This window comes from Lissotriton vulgaris, unplaced genomic scaffold (assembly GCF_964263255.1).
Source record: "Lissotriton vulgaris unplaced genomic scaffold, aLisVul1.2 SCAFFOLD_1477, whole genome shotgun sequence".
Taxonomy (NCBI): Eukaryota; Metazoa; Chordata; class Amphibia; order Caudata; family Salamandridae; genus Lissotriton; species Lissotriton vulgaris.
Genome location: NW_028244498.1, coordinates 16,992 through 25,705, shown reverse-complemented (window position 1 = coordinate 25,705; position 8,714 = coordinate 16,992). Strand labels below are relative to the sequence as shown.

Sequence of the window (8,714 nt, the reverse complement as noted above, 5' to 3'; positions counted from 1 at the left end):
ACTTTTCTACTTGAAAGTCTTGCCACATTCAGAACATGCATACGGTAACAGACTAGTGTGAGTTCTCTTTTGTACTATAAGTGATATTTCTGTAACGTACATTCAGAATATTTAAACGATTTCAAGCTATAGTAACTCAGTGGCATAACGAAACTTGAGGGGGCTCCCCTAAAAAAATACATGGGGGGCCCTCCTAGTGGCACAGTCCACCACCTTCTACTTTGCCTCACCACCCATAAATCTGGTATATTCTGATTTGAAACCTCCAACATTTAATGAAATGCCTCTATATTGTCTAGTTCAATGTTTTAATAAGAAAGTGGGAAACACTCTTAATATATAAACTAGGCCATTTGTAACATTATTGTCAAGAGCAGATTATTTAACTGAGACAGCAATCAGAACAATGCCAAGGAGTGGCCCTATTGTCTAAGGAACTGCCTATCGCTGAAGAACAAAGAACAACTATTTTGATAGACAATAACCTGAAACTTTGAAAGACAAACCCAACCTTGCAATTTCACAGACTTGACTCACAATATACATGAGGAGTACACAAGCTATAACTCAGTATACTGCACGCTCCAAGAGAGATAAACTAGTGAATTATCTGCATGCCACACACTTGCTATTGTCAAGGGTGTACATGAAAATAACGTGAATTGAAGAAGCAATTTTAATTTCTACCATCATGCCTGCATTAGTAAACAGGACAAAAACAGGCAGGCAAACGAGGCTGGCGATGAAAACTGCTTGGATGCTTCAGAACATTGTTGCAGATGTTTGTCCGTTTGAATTAATCATTTCTGTAGTGAAAACAATGCTAATTGCAAGATTTAAGGCACACGTTTTACAGACCATATCAGCAAGTAGTTGTTAAAGCAAAGGAAAAAGTGCAAATACTTTCAAAGTGCAAAATAATACAAACAACAGTGCAGCAATATACAAAAATCAAGCATGTCTTGTAAAACAATCCCTCTTTCTTCTTTGATCAAGGAATAGATGCAAGAAGGTGAGTATTCAAGGGAAAGATACAAAACAAGAAGTAGCAGAAGGGATGGGATTGGGAGGTAATCCCTCAACAGGAGTTAAAGGGATAGCTGCAAGAAAGCCTGAACCACATGGAAGGCTGTAAGGAGGCAGGAGCTAAAGGGACCGAGCCAAGAAGACATGAGATAAGAGGCTGAAGCTATCTTGAATGTATTGTATTGTTATATTTCAAGAGGGCTTACTACCCCTGTGTGGAGCACTAAATTGCTTACCGCTTGCCTACATGAGTAGCAAGCTATACTATGTGTAGGGTGTGTGGTTGGAAGGGTGTAGTATTTGTTTTGATGCTATGTGGGAAGTATTTCCATGTTGTGTTTGAGGACCACTGAGTGGGGTGTGTGCAGTTTATTGTCCAATAGTGCACAGTGCTAAGCAATCTGATGGATTAGGTGTGAGAGTTATGCACGCTATTTTGGTTTTCATCGCTCTGCAGGTCTATTTATGCTATTTCTATTGTTCATAATCCCACTTTGATGGTTACAGCACAGAGTCATCCATTCTGAGATGCTGTGTCTACTGTTTAAAGTTAATGGTTCTGAGCAGGCATAGATTAAAGAGTAGGTATTTGTGGAGATCTCTGCTGGAATGGACTTTGTTAAAAGCATCCCATATCTCAGTGCCATTGTGAAGTGCCAAGAAGTGGTCGCCAGTGGTAGTTGGATCAGATCAGAATAGTCTCTGTGCTGCATCACACGTCTGCAGCAGGTTCAGGTGACTGCCCCTGAGATTACTCAAAGTGAGGATGAATGAGGAGTGTGTGAGCGCTGTACTGCGCAAGATGCGTGAGTCAAGATGAGTGTGTGAGTGATGCCTTGAGGAGGTATATACATTTTTGGTGCAAATACCCATCCACATACAGGTTAGTATATAGTGATTTGCAACAAAAACATGGCTGTTTGCTTGTAATGCTTGAAATGGAAATATAAAAGTGTGAGTACTCTATCATCTGGCGAACCTGTTTACAACTGAGAAGTGCTGGCACTGTCCCATTAAAAGTAATGCAAAAGTGCTCAGAAGTGCAGGTACTCTCCCTGTCAAATTTTAGAAGTGCAGGCACTCAGTACTAGACATCACCTGCCCATTTTAAGCACTGGTTGCATGGGACAGCCCATGGACCACCTATAGTACACCCCCTTAACACAAAGTATCACAAAGTGCAAGTTGTTCTTAACACTACCTTCTTGAGAAATTTCTGGATTACAAACTGTAGGAAAAAAATGAAGATAGCTCAGACTTTCTAATAGAAAATAAGTTTCCCTCTTTAATACTTTGCAGGTAGGACACATATTGATGGAATTAGAAACTCTTTAATGTCTCATTAAAAGATAAAATAATGGTGAATGGAGGACAAAAGCACACAGCGTGATTCAGGCTGACCCTCTCTATCTCGAGGGTACCATGAGTGAGGCAGCTCTGAAACCCACACATCACTGTCAACCCCCAGCAGCTCCACCGAAGTGATTGTCATCATTAATGCCAACTGTTGATAAAAATGCCAGGAGTATATTTCAAAATCAAGGAAGCCAGGCAGTATTGTGTTCCATCATTACCAGGTAATAGACTTCAGGATTCCAGGCCACTGTGCTAAGAAGACATTATTTACATTATGTTACCCACTGCAGGAGTTCCCAAGTTCATTCAACATATTTTTCATGAGTTTTGTGGTAAATAACATAGGAGACAGGCATTATTACGCCCATGTGAATGAATAATATGTTTTAAAAATACATGCATTTGATTAAAATGTAGGCTTTTTTATGCTACTCAACTTGTTGTACCATTCTTGATGACATAAAGAGAAAATATTTGCTATTTTGACACTAGGCAGTCTACGGAAGAGGAGGTTGTTGCAATCATGTGTGGTGCTTCTGACTAATACTAATTTCTCTTACATGTTGGTGTAGTGTAGTGCTCATTAAAATGAATGCCAGACTGCCCACTATGCATCGCACAAACCCACAAACCACAAGCTCGCAGTTGAAAAATGCTTTGTGGGTTTAACCAGCTCCCAATTTTGTGAATTTCAGCCAATTCAGAATTTGGCCATCTTAATTTACCCAGAGATGAATGGATGAAATATATCTCTAGATGTATTGTTTGTTTCTGCAGCATGATACTCTTTCAGTAAGGTAATTTTTCATGTTGAGGAAATGGGACCTGAGCACACTTGTAATGCAAAGAGAAATGGAAATGCATTTTCCATAATGGGCCTAGCCGTGCCAGCACACATGGTAACTATGACCATCATATTCACAGATGGCCCCAGGGATATCTTAAGGTTTTTGGGGGCCCTGGGCCAAGCATATTTTGGGGGCCCCTGTTAGGAACAGTTTTAAATTCATGATCCAGTTTCAGCTCTTTCATGTTCTCGTTGGCCATGTCAGAGACAGTGCACAGGCACAGGCACAGGCACACTGGTCCAAATTCAAATTATGTTCACATGTAACATTCAGGGATAGGGGATGTGTGTTTTTAATACAGTAACACAGCAGCATCTCACTAATATTAACTCCACAGACATTTCTCATATGTGAGGTACTAATTTGAGCTTAAAGAAACTTTTTGTATGGCTGTTGCATGTAAAAAACAAAACATTTCTCTACAAAATGTCTGTAATAGACACTCACATATAACCAAAATTGAAAATAAAGCAAGCAAGTGGTTGCCGAACGTCATGTCTGCAGAACATAATCACTTCAAATATTGTCTAATTTTCACACGGTTACAGAAAAAAACCGGAATGGGGGCATGCGTAATTTACTTTGAATGTCTGGATGCGAAGCACGATTGGGTATTTTTAGCAAAATGAAAAATGAACATTGCCATATCAACAGAACACCACTCCGCTCCTCCAGAGGAAGCATGCGATCATAGAAAACAATTTAGACTTGTCAATTGTCCGCTTTTATCGTTTCCACCAGGGTGCAATGGAATTGTTGCCTAAAATCCTTAAGAATGGCTGCAGCAGCTGCATAAGTTGTCATTTACCAGGTTTTTATTTAGGTATGCGTCCCACCCCTCTCCCCCTTGCAGCTCTTGGAGTATTACCCACCCTGTAATAAAAAATCATCAATAAGTAATACAATGCCCTCGCAGGGCCGCAGGGTTGCATTCAACAATATTTCACGTAAGGACTAAAAAGCTTATTATAATGTGTGGCTCAAGCCTCGCAACAGTACCAAGCAACCTTGCTTGGGGCCCTGAGTAAAAGCAGCCCCGAATGCAGAGAAGTGAAGAAAGAACGTAGCAGTACTAGGTTTCGCTGTTGTAAATAATCTTATTTGTCACTGGATCTACACAGGTAGTGAAGGTGTGTGGCTTCTCAGATGACTCGACAGATTACCTTTTTGATTGAAAGCTTTATAACATACAGAGCATTTATATGGCTTCTCTCCACTGTGAATCCTCTGATGTATCATCAGTTTTCTCTTTGTAATAAAAGCCTTGCAACATTCAGAACATTTATATGGTTTCTCCCCTGTGTGGATTTTCTGATGAACTGAAAGATGACTCTTTCGCTTGAAAGCCTTGTCACATTCTGTACATTTATATGGTGTCTCCCCTGTGTGGACCCTCTTGTGTTTGTACAGATTATCATTACGCCTGAAAGTCTTATCACATTCAGAACATTTATAAGGTTTCACACCAGTGTGAGTTCTCTGATGTATGGTCAGCCTTTTCTTAACAATGTATGACTTGTCACATTCAGAACATTTGTAGGGTCTCTCTCCAGTGTGATATCTCTGGTGTACTAATAGTTCAGCCTTCAGAATGAAAGCCTTGCCACATTCAGAGCAATTATATGGTTTCTCTCCCTTGTGATTGCTCTGGTGTAATGACAACCCAGATTTTCTTTTGAAAGCCATGTCACAATCAGTACACTTATACGGTTTCTCTCCAGTGTGATCAATCTGATGTCGCATCAGATAATGCTTGGTTCTGAAACCCTTGTCACACTCAGAACATTTGTAGGGAGTCTCACCAGTGTGAAACAAGTGATGTATTTTTAACTGTCCTTTCGTAATGAAAGCCTTCTCACATTCAGAACATCCATAAGGTTTTATCCCAGTGTGAACTCTCTGATGTATTACCAATGATGACTTTAAAGTAAAAGCCTTCTCACATTCAGAACATTTATATGGTTTCTCACCGGTGTGAGTTTTCTGGTGACTGGTTAGTCCACCTATTCCAGTAAAAGATTTTTGACATTTGAAACATTTATATGGTTTCTCGCCAGTGTGATTTCTTTGATGTATTATCAGCTGGGCCTTTGTGATGAAAAACTTGTCACACTCAGAACATTTATATGGTTTCTCGCCAGTGTGTGTTCTCTGGTGAAGGGTTAGACTACCTCTTATGGAGAAAGCTTTTTGACATTCAGAACATTTATATGGTTTCTCGCCAGTGTGTGTTCTTTGATGTTTTATCAGACTGGATTTTTGATGGAACCCCTTATTACATTCAGAACATATATATGGTTTTTCCTTAGTGTGAATTCTCTCATGAAATGTTAAATCACGCTTTTGTGTAAAAGCCTTATTACATTCAGAACATCTATATCGTTCTCCCCCCATGTGAATTCTCTCATGTGATGACGATTTACTCTTTTGCTTGAAAGTCTTGGCACATTCGGAACATTTATATGGTTTCTTTCCAGTGTGATTTCTGTGATGTAGTACTAGCCCATCTTTTTGACTGGAAATCTTGCATTCAGAGCATTCACATGGTTTCCAACCAGTATGAGTTTGTTGATGTATCAGCAGCTGTGCCTTTGTAATGAACATCTGGTCACATTCATTGCATTTATAAGGCCTTCGTTCAGTGTAGCCTGACTTTTGTCCAATGAGAGCCATTTGTGATATAGCCTTTACCTTTGAGACACTGAATTTTATTTTTTACAGTATGGTTTTGTTTGCCTACCATCCAATGGCTTTTTCTAATAAAAGTCTTGGTAAACACTGCCGATTTATTTTGTCTTAATATGCTGAGATCTCCGTGATGTTTTTCCAGATAGGTATTTATATACAAATCTCTCACATTTAGTGCATTTGTTTCGCCTCCCCCATTGGACCACCTTATGTTTAAATAATTACATAGTTGTAAAGAAATCCTAGAGACACTGAGTAAATGCATGTAGCTTCTCCTGTATCTGTCCAGGTTAGTACTTTCAAGTTAGCTACATTTTACTAACACATATAATTGAAAAATAACCTCTCTACACTCTAAATTCTTGGTACTAATGTTACAACTGCAAAGCTGTGAACTTCAATGAAGTGCACCTTTGTCTTTGCCATGACAAATTTAGTAAATCATTTCTACTGATAGTCCCACTGAGTACAGGTGTTCAGCTAAGTTAATACCGTGTAGGTATTATTTCTGCATTCTAACTCTCTCTTATTTCCTTTCTCGCTGGTACAAAGTCAAAATGATGGCATTAGCTGGCATATTTGATTTGTTAGAAGATCGCCATTTCTGTTCTCATATTCAGTGTTTATTTACATGGCAATGCTCTGTGCTAGCCTCTCACGAGGGTATATTCTGATGTGTTGCTAGAGTTGCCTTTTACGCAGAAGACAGCAATAAGTAGATGTGTCCGTGGTAGGTGTCCCATGTAAATGTATACATCTACTGTTGTTATCCAAGCTACTTTAGCTTGGAAAGATTTATTACATTCTATACATTTATGTGGCCTTTATCCTTTGTAGGCCACTTGATTGATTAGAGTTCCTTGTAATGGTAATATGTAGACATACTCAAGAGATACTACTTACTCTTTTGTACTGAGGTACTATGTCCCATTCATCATTCTATTGGGGTCTGCTACCAATTCTGCACAGAAAAAGGCTGTTTGTCTAAGGAACGCACATCGGTAACAATTGTAGGGCTTCTTTAGTGGAAAATAGTCTCTGAAGACTGTTTCGTAATTTTCAGGGGGTTAGTGTCTCAAAAGTTGAATTGCAATTCCTGGTGTCCATGATATTCCTCTGACTGTTGCTTTTGTTCTGGATTTCTTTCACTAAAAGGACAAAAACAATCTAAGCATTAGCATTTTTCATGAGCCAAAAAAACAAATATCAGAATACATTTTTTTTATTTGTGTTCTTATATGGAAATGAAGTAACAAAAGCCAGGTAGGCAATTGTACATTAGCATAGCAGTGGTATAAACATAATCTAATGACCATAGTATGTTATTCATGTATGAACCAAAACACTTGCAACCTAGTAACGATATCCAGAGCACATTGTTAGTCATTCATTAACAATGTTCACCAAACAAATTATAATGGACACTGAGAAATCTGAAATCCAAAAACAAAACATCGCAACAAACATAGGAAAAAGTGTCAAACATACTCTGCTGACAACATGGATTAAAACAAAAACCTGGAAGTGTAATCCAATGATTACAGCATGAATTGACGCTGACATAAAGACATCTATCATTAATGAAATATCCACAGCTTGTATTGGGCTAAACAAGAAAGCTTCTAAGACATTTATTTACTTAGTTCTTTTATTTGAGCAGCACAGCAATACCAATTACAGTTTTCTAGTGCTAAAGGAGAGGAAGCTGCGGCCAGAGGTTAAGGTTTTATTGAATAAATAGCCACATTTTCAAAAGCTTTGTACAAACAAGGTTATCAGTAGGAGTGGGCGGACCTTGCGGAGCTCTAATCTGCGGAGTTATCTAAAAACTCAGTGGAATTCACTGAGTTTGTATACGGTACCGAGTGCACACTGGACCAAGGAAGGGTATGTCCAGCTCCAGCACAGGGTGCACCTGCAGGATCGTGTACTGTTGCACTGCAATAAGTACGTGTGCAGCAATGTCGTGCACGTGCACCATCAAGTTCTCGGCTTGCACTATGTGAATGAAAGTAGTGTACATGAATGGCACCAGGAGCATGTGCACTATCAAGTACTTGCTTTTACTGGACTGAACAAATGCCTGGTGCATGTGCAGCAGTGCTCGCATAGCACTCTAAGAGAATGGCAGCAGTTCAGCTCCTTCCCAGTCCTAGTTGTTTTTGACCTGTGAGTGTAGCAGTATGTATAAACTGCTGGGATTCCTTTCTCACTGTGTGACCCTGAGTACAGTGATTCCCAGCAAGCTACCCTGCACCCAGAGCAGGGAGAAGCAGAGTAGGGGATGTATGTCGGCCGGTACTGTGTTCCTCCTTCGCCGTTGACATGGTGCGGGTTATGGAGAGACTCCTCTACTCTGGTGGTGCTTCATTCAGGCAGCGCCCACAAGGAGGATCAGGAAGTGAGCAGGGTACGGGGCAAAGTGGAAGCCAACTGCAGTCCGGAGGCATAGGCAGAGCATCTCAATGGTGACCACAGGCCATCCAACCCTTCTGTCTTCTTGAAAGGTACACAGTATCCTTCATTTTTGTGAGCGTGCGCTGGTAATCTCAGCCACGCCAGTGGTTGGTGGAGTTTTACCGAACTCCGTACTCCAAACAGAGAGGGCAAAACGTTTTTTTTAAAAAAAATTGTCAAAAACCTTTATGAGAATGAATTGTACTTCAAGTTACAGTGTAATCAGGCGGAAGGTCCGCAATCGAAGAGGAGGACTACATTTGTTACATACATTATATGAACCTTCATATATAAGAAGCCCATTGCATTACACAGAAAGAGAAATGCTGAGGTGAGCAG

General features: G+C 39.9%; 1 pseudogene; it reads right to left on the bottom strand.

The window, feature by feature from the left end:
• Window positions 1–490: 490 nt before the first annotated feature.
• Window positions 491–7,062, bottom strand: LOC147667210 (uncharacterized; annotated as a pseudogene).
• Window positions 7,063–8,714: the final 1,652 nt, after the last annotated feature.